Raw genomic sequence first — 16,788 nt, forward strand, 5'->3', positions numbered from 1 at the left:
GAAAATTACCAACATAATTAGTACTTTTAGCAAAATTAGCAAACGATTTACCTACCTAACGTTCATTGCTAAGATGGTCTCCTCCACATAGATCACAACTCATGCTCTTCACTTGAATGACTGGGGCACTCATATTATCAATCTTTTTGTTCAATGTTTCCAATTGAGCAGAAATTGATGTGATTGCATCCACTCCATATAATCCCATAGCCTTCCTTTGTGGCACTCTTTCAGACTGCCACTGGTAACTGTTTGAAGCCATCTCATCCAATAATTCATATGCTGCTTTTGGTGTCTTCTTCATTAAAGTGCCGCATGAAGCTGCATCAATCATAGAATGGTTGGCAGGAATTAAACCATTATAAAAAGCTTTTACCTGTAACCAAACTGGTAATCCATGATGTAGGCATTTCCTCAACAACTCTCTGTAATGCTCCCATGCTTTGTATAACGACTCTCTATCTACCTGCATAAAATTAGTGATATCGTTAGTCATCTTTGCAGTTTTAGAGAGAGGAAAATACTTAGCTAGAAAACGCTGAGCCAATGCATTCCAAGTTGTAATAGATTCTGCAAGTAACGAATTTAGCCAAATCTTGACTTTATCTCTTAATGAAAAAGGGAACAGTCTCAATCTAATTGCATCGTCTATGGCACCATTCTGCTTGAATGTATCGCATATCTCCAAGAAATTTCCAATGTGAGCATTTGGATCATCGTTGGCTAAAGCACTGAATTGGCAGGTTGACTGAATCATCTAAATAGTCGTAGATTTAATTTCGAAGTTATTTGCTGCAATGGCTTGCCTCCTAATGCTGGAAGCAGTGCCACTCAATGACGGCATAGCATAATCCATTAAAGAATGTGGGGCTGCAGCTTCTGCAACATCCTCCAAAGTTGGAGGAATCACTAGATTGTTGTTGTTGTTGTCTATCATGTTCCTTGCTTGCCTTCTTCTCAATGTTGTAGTGTTCTCTCAATCTCTGGGTCAAAAGATTCAATAATCTCTAATCTTCATCTAGTGTGTGTCATACACCTCGAATATATATATATATATATATATATATATAAAACAAGATCTAAAGTAAAGCTAAACTAAGGATTTCAATATTGCCTAACTTGAAAATTTTAGCTTTCTTCTTACTTCTTTTCATGCCAATGTGTTTGGGACAAGTAAAATTAGCCCCTATTTATAGCAAGTGCGTCGTCCATCATGACTAACTAGAATTAGCCAACACACTGCCTCACGTCAAATGCATGTGATGCATGGCCATGTACCAATAAAACTTGTGTAGTAGGAAGCCACATGTAATACAATACTCCTATTGAATTTCCACCACTTACAGATAATTGCATTTGACTTTACTAAGGAAAAACCCAATAGGATAAAAACCATAGCAAAGAAATATAATTACATGAAGAATTATAAAATGATGTTGGACATGCTTAAACTGCCTCGTTAAAAACCTTGCTAGTAAAACTCAGTGGGATGATATTAAATCAAGGGAAATAGAATACAATGCACATATGTATAATAATCTTCGAAGATATACTCCTCCTCATTATAACATCTTGATCAATTTGGTAGCTTACTCAATAGTAGCATATCGATGTTTTTATCAATAAAAATATCCAATTATGACCAAGCTTTTGGGGATGAGAAAGATATCCAGTATTTGTATAGCCAACTAATCTTGGATCACAAGTAGACTTGTAGGGATAGAATAATCCCAAATATGTTGTTCTACAAAGGTAACAAGATAAGTGTTTGATATTGTTTAAACGTAGTTGAGTTGGCTTAGAGCAGAACCTTACTATCAAGTTCGGTCTTTATGATACTAAACCTTTTATTATAGTGAGATATGGTACTTCATCGCCAAGTATCTCTTCATCATATTCATAGAGGCAAAATTTCTTATGCTCAAGATTGAGAAACCAAACAATCATTAGAGTAATCTAGGGTGAGTCTTGCAATATGTGCTTCATTTGAAATTGTACACAGTCTATAGGCCGAGACAGCAGTTCGGTTTCTTAAGATACTCTCATTCAAATTCTTTCTTCAAGAATTCAACAATTTTTAAGAGCTCTTCAAGATCCAAGTTAACTTTATAATACGAACATGTACTTCTACGATGGCAAGTTCGAATTTTGACTTCTTGTAGTAACAACTAAAATTATTCTTGTATCCCACCTATCAGGAAGAGAGTAAGAGATTTGTACCACATTTTTTTCCAAATTGTTTAAGCCATATAAGGATCTCTATAGCTCAAAAATCTATTAGACTTGTTTCAAGTGATTTAGATCATTTAGCGATCTTTATATAGATATTAGTATACATCGTATAGTATGAATCTTTGATAACAATATCCATATGGCTAGTCCTTTTGGGACTCAATAATCAAGTATTAGAATATGATTGCAAAAAGCATATATAAAATATCAAACCAGTGTCTCTGTATGAGACTTATTTACCAAGCTTTATATAGAAATCTTATTCCTTTTCTTTTCCCATTAAGATATTTTCCATATTGAATGGATTAGACGCTTTAAGCATTTGACTTCAAGTCCCCAAAAGAAGTAAATTGTACAGGAATTGTTTCTTGCCATTTGGCTCATTTTCATAGCTTTAGTAAATTCAATAAATTAAGTAAATTCAGTAAGTTCAATGGCTACTTCAAATGACAATGTATCTTCAATGATCATCATTCATTATTTTATATTTCATCATCATTATATAAATTTACGTCACCACTCCTAGGGTGTAAGTTGCTAGTGGGGTTTACGCAGCAGAAAAACAAAAATAAAATCCCCAACACAACATTGAACTCAAGAATCTTATACCCAATTTACGTTATTTACATATGAAATAATATTGAATATAAAATTTCCAGATTTCATACCAGCGTTTGGAGGCTCCTTCAATCGATACGAATCGCTCCCACTCTTAGATAAGAGTGAACTCTCGGTATCTAAACGAAGATAAGATGTCGATCACCAAGCGGTTCGATGTGCTAGCCAAACCCACAAGGATCAAGGATGGGAATGCAACGTAATTTTTTCTTTGAAAAATTCTCTTCTCCACTTCGATAGAAAACGTGAGAGAGAATGAGGTGAGTGGCTAGCATTTTAAATAATGTGTTCTCCGCTTTTATTTTAATTTTAAGCTGCCTTTTATATGCAACAAAAATCAAAACCATAATCTAGTTAGGAATAAATTTATTCCATGACTAGAATAGTAAATCCCCATTACCAAACAAAGTAATAATCCACATGACATCTTATTCAAATTCAAATATGAATTTCATATTCATATATTATCTTTACTAATATTAATATCATCAAATATTAATATTAAATAATATATATATATATAAAATATTTAAATATATGAATATATTTAAATACACAATCTCAGTAATTTTAATTTCAATATGAAATTAAATATAGGCAATGACCTCAGTAAATTTAATTGTACTGTGAGATTACCAAAATGCCCTTTCATCTCAAAAGATGAAAATATCTTTTCCATCATAGATGACGAAAATACCCTTTCATCACAAATGACGAAAATACCCTTTCTCACCAATTCATCCTTAATCTGTCTTCTATGTGTGTGAACCAAAGGCTCCTCATCTTATCGGCAATGAGTAGTCTTGCGATTGATACTAATCTATCGTCTCACTAAACACAGACCAAGATTGGCCTTTAGCAAGGCATCATGGCTACCTGATAGATTCAGATTCAACGAAACAACTACCTATCAACGATATGGTTACCATGTAATCAAATCCTTTCATCATTTGTTATCTCATCAAGGCTGAGGTACAGAAGTAGTGTCGATTTCGGATATCCTTGATCTCTCGATATTCGGTTATTGGACCAATGACCAGAAAATATTGGATTGAGCTACAACTCAATCCCATTATGACCACATATTCAATGTCGTTGGCATTTACTGAATTACTCAGTGAGATAATTTCTCTGTACCCAAGAGTGATGAATCCTTTGTCGATCCATCATACTCTTGATTCACTCCTTGATGTAGTCAATCACTACCGTATTGATAGCTTTGAATAGAACTACGTTGGGCTAGTGTCAAACTACACCAATTGATGCAGAAGGTACTCCAGTGATCTCAAGTCTAAGGATCACATGCACCACCATTAGTTAGAGGATTTATTCCATAGACACTGGGATTACCATCCATATGGATTATAGAATCCTCTGGTGAGTCTGTCTAGTGAACTTGCCTACAGCAAGCACCTATGTGTTGCACCAAGTTATCGGCAACCAACCCTAACAAGTAAAACTAGTCACTATCTTTCCATAGGGTCATTCAACGCTATGATAGCCTTACCGTATTATTTATGTCCTTGGTCAGAATAATATTAGGGCTACGGACATTTCGAGATTGGCCACCATGTATGATCACAGGGTTCTCACTATCAAGATTTGAAACACTTGATACCCTCGTCACGGTTCTACTATCCTAAGGACATATATCAATGCATACAATTATGATTTACGTGATATAGTAGAAATTGCATTTTATTGATTAATAAATATTATTACAAATAGTCAATTCTACAATAATTGATTGGCTCCATGACACCTACTCTAACATAGGGCTCATGCCAATTTTAATGTTTGTGCAATCTGTGGGGCTTCTATTATTCTGGAAATTCTATGCCACTTTTGGGGCAACATATCCCTTTTAGAAGTCCTATTTCACTTTTGGGGTAGCATTTACACATATGCCAATTAGGGAATGCTACTTTTGAAGCAATTATCTATGTGCCAAAAAGGCAATATTTATTATTTCCATGTAACTAAAAGTTGTTGGGGATTACAAGTCCTTTTTTTTTTTTTTTATTCTAGCCTTGTGTCATATTTTTGTTGTTGTATTTTGATATCTTCTTGCACATGAGAAACATATGTGTCATTTTGGACACTTGAACTTGTATTGTTGTTTACTTATGTTCTCATGTTGTTAATAATCTGTTTATTTTCATTGCTTAATTGATATATACTGAATTTCTTTTCATCACTCCTGAATGTCATCGTGTTAATGTGTTAATTATTTGCTATATTTTGGCTTAATGACAAAAAAGGGGAGAGATAATTGAGATGATTGAGTAATTGTGTGTGTGGATTGTTAATTGCTATAGTTTCTTCTTTTGATCTTCAAAGTGAGTTTTATTTCTTATTTGAAAAGAAGAATGGATGTGTGTCAAGGGTATGCTTGGTGTAGGGGGGAGCAATTTTGCTTACTTTATTTTTGGGGTATGCATATTCTAAGGGGGAGCTTTTTAAATTTTGTTTTTAGCAAGTTGTGTATGGATTTGTACTTTCATATGAAACTCAATTTTTGTTTAGTTTTGTCATCAATTAAAAAGGAGGAGATTGTTGAGTCCTCATGTGCTTTGATGTTCCAAAATTAACCAATGAGTTGATTGGTTATTTAACAAACATGCTAAGGTATGACAAGAAGTCATAACAAAAAATTGAAGTTTTTCTAGTTGGTACGACCATGCAGGAGGAAGGAATGGCCATTCCTTGTTTCACAAAGTTTCCCAGATTTACGTTCCTCTCAACATAACAACATTCCATATGATCATCCATGATTTTTCCCAAAGTCAAATCACTCGCAACAGCACGACTAAGCAGCACACCTATTCCATTCAAGTCAAAAGTCAAAGTACTCAGAACTCAAACATTTCTTGCCTTTGAAAAATCTTGGAAGTCAAGCCTTGAAGATCAAGTTGAAGTTCTTGTATCTAAAGTGGAACGACCGTTTCTTGTGGTGGAATGACCATTCACAGTCAAAGATCGTTCTTGGCAGAACGACTTCGTTCTAGGAAACCATGCATGCTTTTGGAATTTTTATGGATAAGGAGCCAATGGACCAACTGTTCCACGTGGTGGAATGACCATTAGTGATGGTGGAATGAATGTTCGTGATGGTGGAACAATCATCCCAGAAGCTTAAAGTCGTACAAAGTGACCGTTGGTGGCAAAGACATGATCATTTGCAATGGTGGAATGTTCGTTCCTCTTGGTTCTACAGCTTTTAGAATTGCATTAAATACAACAACGACTTTTTACTTAAATTGAGGAGACAAGCAATAAATTAGAGTTTTATTGAAAAGAAAGATATACAGAATATCAGAGAAACAAAGTCTTTCAAAAACATTCCACTAATCCTTGAGCTAAAACTGTAACGCCCCAATTGAGGTAGTAGTATTGTTCCTTTGCTCTATTTGAGTTGGTCTCTTTGTAATATTGTTTGGTTGACATTAGTTTGTGTGTTGTGTGTGAATATTTGCCTGAAATTGGTTGAAAATAGAAGAAGTGTAGTGTGCCAAGCTTCGCCGGGGCGAAGAAGAATCTTCGCCGCGGCGAAGAGGTGTGAAAACCACGGGAAACTCTCTGGACAGTTTTGCCGCGGCGACAGAAGCTTCTCGCGCGCGCGACAGTCCGACAAATGTTTGTTAAGTTTTAGATTTCTCTCCCTAAGGGCAATGACCATTCTACCCCTAAGTAGTAGGAAAAGTGGGGAGTTAATTGGAAGGAAATTTCAAGGAGATTGTTAGTATGGGGTGTGTTAGTAAGGAATCAAGGATATGGATGGAATTTCCATGAAAGAGCAAGGGCAAAATGGAAGAATGAGTTATTAAGAGATATTAAAAAGGTTTAGTCTTTGAAAGCTCTTCATTTTCCCATTCCACCGCCTCCTTCATTCTTCTAAACTCTCTCAAATTTCTTCAATCTTACAGGTTTTCCAAGAGCCTTTGAGAAAATTTTAGTAGGGTTTTTAATTCTAAAGTCCTAAGGTAAGGATTCTGCTTTAGATGAGAGTTTTTATGTGTTTGATTAGAGTCTCATGTTGTGATGTTGGTTAAGTTGTAGAGGAAAAGCAAGCTTCCAAAGGAAAGGAGAAGTGTTAAAGAAGCTAATTTCTCATAAGGTAAGTAACTCACCTAAGTGAGATTAAGAAAATCTTTTGAGTAGATTGATATACATATGTGTATTCTTTTAAAGTTGAGATTAGGAATTATGATTGAGTTATGAGAAGTGTTTTATTTGCTTGATGTGGGTGAGTTGTGTAGAAGTTGGAGGAAGTTTTGAGCAAGTTTATGGAAGTGTTTCTCTTTTGACAGGGATTTAGAGTTATGAGGGAGCTTTCCCATTTGGTTGATTAAAGAAAATTGAAAAAGCTAGAGTTAGAGTAGAATTGTTATGCACTTGAGGTGTATGATATGCCAAAGAATCATAAGTAAGGGTAGAAAGCCTTAATTGTTGTCCATGTCATAGTTACTTTTCATAAATGCATAATGAGTATGAGGCATTGATGTGCATTATTATGCTTTAATTATGCTTACTTAGCATAGAAAAGAGAGTAGAGGAAAGAGTAGAGACTTTTGAGTTAGACTACTCTAAGAGTAGAAAGAAAGAGAGAATGAGCACTATAGAGTAAAGTAGAGTAGTGCTTAATAAGAGAATAGAGTAGGTTGTGCGATGGGGAACCGTGAGTACGGGTAGTAGAGTATTCCCGCATGTACGCCGCATCAAGGAAAGCGGCAGAGTACAGAAAGAGAAGTGGTGTAGCCCGTAGTGTACATGCGGAATGAGGGCTATACCCGAGAGATTTTGCACTCAGTGGCCAAGGTTTCGAATCCATGCATAACCAAGTCCGATGGCTGAATGAGTAGAAGTCACAGGGAGTGGGAGCGAGTCTCCAGCCATGCTGGTCAGATGGGGCCGTGATTACTAGAAAGAAAGTTAGCATAGAGGAATTATGAGAAAGAGAATATATAGTTTATAAAGAAGAGTTACGGAGATATTGGAGTTCAGGGGTTTACTTACTGAGCCTTGTTTGTGCTATCCAGTTGTTCTTATGTTTTTGCAGGTTCTAGATGAGGACACAGTCGGATGGACAAGGCACACGAAGAGAAATGGCTACACTGTCCACCCTATTTGAGAGTTTTGCATATGTCACAAATCTTGTATAATATTTGTATAAGAATGCATATGTTTAATAAAAAAAAAAATTTTGGGCCCAACTTTTATAAATTGTTACATGTACTTTACTATGCATGTTTTTTATAAGAATGGAGTCGTTACAAAATCCAAATAAAAAAGCATCTTTGCACTATGGTAAGCCTTTGAGAGAATTGTTCTACTGTGTGTTTAAGCTAGTTCAAGAGGCAGTCATTCACTACTTTATTCAACATCTTTGTGGGCGAAATCTTGTAAATCTAGAGGCGAAATACTTGTAAACTATTGTAAGAGGCAAAATCCTACCAAACTAGTGTAAGGAAGAAATTTGCTTCTAGTGAACTTCAAAGTGGTTGCTTTCAAGAAGGGATGGTGGGAGGTTTGCGGTATAGCTGGAAACCATCTAACTTGAGCATTTCTTCTCTCGCAACTATCATATTCCTTACATATTACTGCAGCATCATTATCATTGTGGTATAGCTCGAGAAACACTATACAGTTTTTAAATTTTTTTTCTTGCAATGATTTTTATAGATTTCTATTAATAACCCCCCCCCCCACCCCCCCCCCCCCCCCCCCCCCGCCCTCTTCTCCCTCCCTCCCTTAGGAATATTTTTATAAGGGTTATAGTTGACAGCCCAAATCAATAAAGCCAACACCAAAGCCCAAGCAAATGGGTCCAGGAAAAATCACTAATAAGGGCCTAAAACTGAGCTGAAATAATGAAAAGAGGTAGAATTAGGGATGTTCAACTGTTATGCCCAAACTTGAGAAGGTCTGCCCAAGGGAACAGAGGGCCATGACAAGCCCAAAACATATCAGATAAGTGGAGGAAGTGGCAAGACATGTGGCACACAAAGAGACATATCTCAACTACCAAGATCTTCTTGACCCACCACTCAAGAAGAAAGTTTCACTTTTGATTTCTTTAGGTGACCGGACTTTCTCCACAACATCAATGTAATAAAGGCAGGAAACCATGGCTACTGTTGCAATTAGGCGCCAGTCATGCACTAAACATCATGAAACATGTACCCTAAAATCCTTAACACATTAATGGAAAAAGGTATATAAAATCCCCTAACAGGGTTGTTTGTTTTACACTCTTGTCACGTAAATCTTGATAGGCTCTAACTAAAAAAAGCAAAAACTTGGATTTATCTTTAATATGAAAAACTAATAACAAACAGTTACATAAAAATTACCATTTTTATCCTTATATTAAATACAAATGTAAAAGTCTTTTCATAAATTTAGTAGGGATGATGGGTTCTAGGTACTCGGCATTTTTTGAAGGAATTGGAACCGGCTGATTCCTAAGATTTGGAACTGGAACTAGAACTAGCCGATTTTGATTTTGGATCCCAAAAATCTGGAACTGAAACCTGAAACATAGGTTCTAGTTCTAGTTCCGAGTACCCAAGTTAATTTCAATTACCCCTACTTTTAAACAAAATGTTAAATACACCCCTAAAAAAATAAAAATACACCCTCAATAGTTAACAAAAATTACAATTCAATCTTGATTCCTACTCGGATAGTCAGACCTCAGTTTTAATTCTAGTTCTAGTTCTGGTTCTGGTTCCAACACTACAGGAATTGGAACTAGAACTGGGAATTCTGAACTCTAATTTTCTAGAATCGAAACTGGACCCTAATAGGGTCGTTCTGGTTCCTACCCAAATACCTTTTACCTATGCTCACCATAATATTTAGTAATTAACTAAAATAAAAGAAAGTTTACTTACCATCGGGATCAGTGGTTGCCAGTGCGGCAATGGCTGGTTGCCATATCAACCACCATCGTTGGAGTGATTTCGAAGACCATTCTAACATCAAAATGATGCTCTTGGAACCCTCTACCCCATCTAGACAACTTTCACTAGGAAAAAAAAAAATCTTTTGTTTAACACAAGAGAAAGTGAGAGAAATCATGACCTTTACTTTCTCCTCCTCCTACGACCAATGTATATTTTATTTTCCAAACCAGTTAGAGAGCCTTATTTTCATACTGGTGGTGTCACTGGACGTGCTTCAGCGATGCTGTCGATTTGCGATACTGTTACCAAGGTCCAATGACTTCGGTTGTAAATGTTTGCTTAATAACATATTTATATTTTCTATTAATGTAAATAATCTGAAATTTGTAACTAATGTTTCAATTAATATAATGATTCTAAAAATAAAGTAATTTAATACAAAACAACAATTAAGGTCTGTTGATGTGAATTTCTGTATCAACTAAATCGCCAAGACGTAAACACGCGCCAACCAAAGATACTCGGTTGACTCTTGGGAGAACCGAGTAGGATGGGTGCATGATTCCTAGGAATCAGCATGAGGGACAAGGATGATAAGTACAAGGTAGGAGTCGTGAGAGGATTGCGTGAATAAAAAGAAAAGAGAAGCGAGCTTTTTTAGGTGGTTCGGCTGAGCAATATAATTAGGCTTACGTCCACTGTATCTTTTTCTTTCTAAAAGTGAAAGATTATAATGACTTTCTAATACAGAATATGCAGACAGTTCAACTTTTCTTTTCCCACTAATCCTCTCTCTCTCTCTCTCTCTCTCTCTCTCTCTATATATATATATATATATATATATATGTCTTGTCCCCCTTTTTTTTCAGAATCGTAACTTGGTATTTATAAGAGTGGAGATGACTATAGCTAGTATGGTTTTGCGTCAGTGAAATGATTGTTGTCTCCTCTGACACAGTTTGGGCAATCAAGGGGGTCAGTTATAATTACATTTAAATTGCGATTACAGAGTAATTAATTGGAGTCTGTCAGAGAGTCATCACTTGATTAGATGAAACAGTTGCATGTATTGCACGTGGAGTTCATGCAGATTAGTGGGTTTGCCAAATGTCACGTTAAGCTTAGTCTTGTTGACATCTAGCTCATTGCTTTGGGTTGATGTGCATCCTAAGTTTGGTGTTTCTACTCAGTTGGCTAGGCACGATACCTAGGCTAGGATTATTGTATTTTTCTTTAGCTTTGAGCTAAGCTTTATTCCTACACAACATTTATCCCCTAGTTTTTGAAGGTCGTTACAGGCTTTGAAAACCTCTTTGTCAGAAATTCGAGCTTGCGGAGTGGGGCCCACAAGGGTCTTGTCACATTTGACAGTCTCTGCACTACTTCTTCAGTTCTTAGGTGATACTTACCAAATTTTTCAACGGCGTATTTAATGCTGGTCTCTTTCTTCCATGTATGCATTGGAAATCGTGAATGGTTGTTTTGCACTTTTTCAAGGGCTTATAAATTGTTCATTTCATTAGATTTATGACTTATTGTCATTTGCTTTCTTAGTGCCATCTTAAGAGAAATTTTTGATTTCCTATTGGATTCCATCATTACCTTCATTAATAGAGGATGTCTATCGAATCATAGTAATCTAATGAATTCAGTGAGTGGCACGCTAGACAAAGTGGTGCCCTTGGAGGGTCTTCCTCTATTTTGTGTAGGCTGCAGAGTCGTCATGCTTTGGGCTTGGAATGCACAGGATTCTGCCTCGTTGTCCATGGCGACAGGCAAGGCATGTTTTTCCTATTCTAGTCACAGGCCCTTCCCTTAACAAGCTAGGTGTTCATGAGATGAGGGTTGTTGAAAATGGTGGGAAGGCTCAAATGTTGACCCTTCTGTGGAAGAGGAGAAAAAGGGTGATCCCCCCGTCTTCTGCGACAAGTTAGGCATTGGGAAGTTCATCATCAGTTCTTACGAGAGCATGTCTTGAGGATTTGTTCTACAGACACTAGGGTAACCATCTATGTGGAATCTTCCGGTGGGTCAATCTGGTAAACTTGCCTATAGAAAGCACCGATGTGTTGCACCAGGTTGTCACTAAACAACCTTGACAAGTGAGATTTGTCATTGCCTTTCGATAGGGTCGTTCAACACTATGATGGTCTTACCGTATTATCTGCGCCCCAGGTTAGGATAATACTATGGCTATAGAAGTTTCAAAAATAGCCACCATATGTACTCATAGGGTTCTCTCTATCGAGATTTCAAACACTCGATGCCCTCGTCACAACTCTACCATTCTAAGGACATATACCATTTTCTTATATGAATATAATTAGATCATATGGTATAGTTAAATGTCTTTTATTGATAATAAAACATGATTAAAAAGTGTCAATTTACACAATTGGATTTGCTCTAGGGCACCTACTCTAACATTATCGAGTTTGGATTTTGTCCCACCAAGACCCATTTTCCTACCATTTTCGAGAAGAAGAAGATGAGTAAGTTTCAACTTTCCTTTCCTTGTCTTTTCTGTAGTAGATTCCCATAGGTTTTCTAATGATGGTTCACTTTCTCAAAGGCGTTTATCCCTAAGCCCAGCCACTATCTAGAGAGGAGAATACCATCCAATTTCCTACCTTCGAGATCGGGTGCTCCTGTTGAGCCATCTTTGAAGAGGTTTTCTCGAGGCTTGGTAAAGGCCCACCCTGATTAAGGAGGAAAAAGAGTTGCTTCCTTGGTAGAGAGAGAAGAGTATGGCCACCCGTGGAAGGGTGGTAGGAGCTAAAAAAGTGATGGGTGAGTCGCAAGAAGCCTCATAGGAAAATTTGTTTGATCTCAAGGGGACGGGATTTCGGTCACCCTTGCCCAAAAGGGTAAGGTCAAATGTCTCATTACTGCCATAGGAACAGCCGGTTACAGTGAAGCTTGCAGCATTTGAGGGGGCCAGGGTTAAGGCCCTGGCTAAGAAAGACTTTTCGGCCACATTGGTCATTAAGTTCAAAGAGAGGTATGAGGCGACGGTTGTGGAGGTCGAGACAGCTATGGGTCAACCTATAGACTTAAGGTCAGAGCTCAAGCAACTTACTATTGAGGTGTCTGAAGCTCGAGAGAGGTTAGGCAAGCTCGAAAAAGAGGTTGTCACGGAGATGCGTAGTGGTTCAATTGTTGCCTGGGATGTGTTTCTTTCCATCCTCATGTTGGTGTAGGAGCATAACCCGATGTCTAGTTTCTTTTCTCTTCCATCGCACTATCAAGAAGAGACAAGGAAGTTTGTCATGGAGGTGGTAGGAGATTGATGCGTTGTTACTACAACATGCAGAAATAGCAAGTATACTAGTCGCACAAGTAATAGAGTGATGAGTGAGTATCGTCTCACGAGGATTGTTCGCTAAGCACTAAGTTTCCTACCGTTCTCAAGTTGGAGCAATCGAATTCTTTTGGATTAATGGGAGCAATTTAAACTAAGACTAAAGCAAAATTTACTAAACTAAAATTTAACTATGAACGCAAGATGTAAAACACCGATAAAATCAATTCAAACAAACGGGTAGGGTTTTAACTTCATTCGGACTCTATGGGTTCTTTCTAAAGAATTAAACTCAATTCATATTCACATGCATTGATTGTAAATCGAACTCTCTAAAGTGTCAAACATACCTTCTCAAGCTATGTTTCCTACTCGTCCATATTAACCTTCCGCACCCAACAAAATGAAGTTTAATAAATCTAACCTCATTAAGCACAAGAATCCTAGATTGATTTCATTGGTTCTCGAATCTATCTCTAGCATCCAATACTACAATGGTGATTACCCAAGAAGCCTGAAATGATTCATTTCTCAATCTCATCATGTTCATCACATATAAACAGTAAATTCAGAGTAATCACACAATCAACCAACAAAAGGTGACTTGTCCCCAATATCCCATTACGCATAAATTAGGAATAGAAAATTAAAAATAACAAAGGTATGAGATAGTTCCCTGGTTAATCCTGAATTTTCGCTCCACAGTGCACACCCGGTCTTTGACTTTTTCATCACCCACATCTGTCAAACAATTTAAACTGTGGTGTCCATGGTGTTAGCAAAAATTCACCAACTAAATTGAAAATATTACAACCTAATCTCGTCCTTGCAACAACGAACAACAACACAACCATCCAAAAACAAAAAAAACTGATTTAAATTTTGAAATGAAAAACAAAATCAACTAAAACAAATAAAAATAAAGAAAAACAAACAGGTGCTCCAGTGTGCTCATCTTCGCCTCCCTCGTCTTCCTCTTCTTCCTCTTCTTCCTTTCCGACTCGGAGCCCTCCACTCATCTGAGTCCCATTCAGCCCACTGATGTTCGAAGTACTAATCCCGATGTTGTCCGCAGCAACGAATTTGCAACTCATGTGTCTTCCTGGCCTGCTCTGTCAGCATCCTGACGTCACTCCACTCTTTTCATGTAACGCCGTAGTAAGATTTCTGTAGTACTTAAATGTTCATCGATTCAGTTTCATTGAGTTTGTAGGTTGTCATGGTTGTTGTGTTTGCCTTGAGATTGGTTGAGACTTAGGAATCTTGAATTACGTCTTTGCCACAGCGATGTTGGCTTTGTAATTGCGGTGTCGGCTCTACAAGTTTTCGCCGGGTGACATAATTGCTTCATTGCGGCAAAAGAGACGGTAGAAAAGTTTAATTGAGTTTCTAGAGAATTCTCCATAGGGTAAAATGTATTCTACCCCTAATTAGCAGTAAAGTGGGAGTAAAATGTAAGGAAAATTAGCAGAAAAAGTGGGAGTAAAATGTAAGGAATTTAGTAGAGAATGTGTTGGAGATGAGGTGTATTTGCAAATAATTAAAGGTGTAAAGATGGAATTTCTAAAAAAGTGTAAGGGTAAAATGGGAATGTTTGAATGTAATTAGCTAACAAGGGATTAAGTGTAGTAACCTTCATTTCACCCATTTCCACTGCCATTCTCATTTCCTAATGTCTCTCAATTCTTCATTCAATTTCCAAGAGTTTCTAAGGTTTTTGGGGTAGTTTTAGTAGAGATTTCATCTAAATCATCCTAAGGTAAGAATTCTTGCTTTAGATAAGAATTTGCTTATGATTTATTGAAGTCTTATGTTGCTATTGTTTTTTAAAGTTGCAGAGAAAAGCTAGGCCACAAAAAGGAAGAAAGAGTTAGAGAAGCCACTTATTCACAAGGTATAAATCCAACACAGTTGAGATGTAAGAACTCCTTTGAGTAGAGATTTGTGTATAATGTGTATTATTATATGTTGTTGAATGAGATGAGATGAGATTATTAGTTATTGATGAGTTATGAATATATTGGAATATGAAGTGTTGAATTTTTATGATGTTGAGTTGAGTTTTGTTTGAGGTTGAAGGAAGTTTTGAGCAAACCCTATAGGAGTGTTTTTCTTGACAGGAGTTTAGAGTGTATAAGGGATGTTTCCTCCCATTTTTTGGATGATTAAGAAGAGAAAGTTATTGTTAAAATAGAGTTTTATATGCACATGAGTTGTATGATGAAATGCTCAAGAGAAGCATATAAGAGTAGAAAGCCTTAATTTTGCTACATCATATATTGCATTACATGGTGTATTAATGCATGAGTCATTCATATCATTATTGCATTAAGAAAGAGATAGAGAAAGAGTAAGAACTTTGAGTGTGAGCTTCATTAAGAGAAAGAGAGAAAAAGATATAGAGTAGGTTGTGCGATGGGAACCCGTGAGTAATGGTAGAGTATTCCCGTATGTACGTCCAAAGAGAGAGAGTGGCTTGAGTATGAGAGAGAAAAGTGGTGTAGCTCGTGAGAGTACATGCGGATGAGGGTATACTGAGAGTACCCAAGAGTTTATACCCTCACATGGCCAAAGTTTCGATCCTCATAACTGAGTCTAATCGGCTAGAACGAGTAGAAGTCCACGGAGAGCGGGAGCGAGTCCCGCCCGTGCCTCCAGTGATGAGGCCTGACTACAAAAGAGAGTTAGTAGAAAGAGTTATGAGAAAGAGAAAATAGAGAGAAGTAATAAAGAGAGAGAATAAATGAGAATTGTAAGAAGAATTAGAGGAGTTACAGGGATGATGAGTAGAGGATTTACTTACTGAGTATTGTTTTGTGCTCACCCTGTTGTTTCCTATGTTTTTTTGCAGGATCTAGGTGAGGATACGGTTGGATACGTCGGCACGAGAGGAGAAATGGTTACACTGTCCACCATGTTTTTGATAACTTTTGTACATAACCCAACTTTTGTATAAAGAATGAATATGTTTAATAAAGAAAAATTTGGGCCCAACTCTTTTACTATCTTATATTATTTTCATTATGTATATTTGTGAGTACTTGAGTAGAAAGCAGCTTATACATTTCATCAAACCCGTCATTTTCTACATCATTTCTCTCATTGGGACTGTCGAACTAGATGCGGTGGCCGCTTTTGTGGTTCTCCTTCTCTTGGTGCCGATCTGGGCCCTGCTTCTGGTTGAGCGCAAGATGTTTCGGAGTAGGCTGTGTTGAGAACTGGGGCAGCATGGATCAGTGGCTCTCAGCCTGTACCTCGATGTTTGCTTTAGTGCACAACTCTATAATGAGTTGTGGGAACGAGAACTCTGCCTCGCCCTAGTTTGGCTGCAAGTTTGAATATCGTCAGAATGATTGTTCCCCACGTCCATTCTCTTTCCTGTGGCAATAGAGTATAACAAGATTGCCTTATCATACGTCATTGTACTATAGTTGCGTCTCCGGCATCATCCTAGCTGAAAACAAATACTGCCACAACTGAGCCTTGGTGTTAAACTAGTACCCTTAATGGTTTTCTTGCCCTTTTTTGAAATATCCCAGGAGGCATCTGGTTTCGCTATGGTCCTAAGAATCACCTCATCATTTTTTGTGTCCTCCTAAACTCCTCATATTCATCATTGTAATCTGAGGTAGGCCATAGAAATCATTGATGACCTTTGCCGTGAAAATCACATCAATACCCCTTACAAAGACAACCCCTTCATCACATTCAGGAGGTTGGCATAAAACT

At 37.2% G+C, this 16,788-nt stretch overlaps 1 non-coding gene across 1 annotated transcript; it reads left to right on the forward strand.

Moving 5' to 3' along the window:
* Nucleotides 1–392: 392 nt before the first annotated feature.
* On the forward strand, nucleotides 393–499 carry LOC116142107. The gene has a single exon (XR_004129959.1). It is a non-coding gene; the product is annotated as a small nucleolar RNA R71 (small nucleolar RNA).
* Nucleotides 500–16,788: the final 16,289 nt, after the last annotated feature.

The sequence above is a fragment of the Pistacia vera genome, unplaced genomic scaffold (genome assembly GCF_008641045.1).
Source record: "Pistacia vera cultivar Batoury unplaced genomic scaffold, PisVer_v2 Contig1005, whole genome shotgun sequence".
NCBI lineage: Eukaryota > Viridiplantae > Streptophyta > Magnoliopsida > Sapindales > Anacardiaceae > Pistacia > Pistacia vera.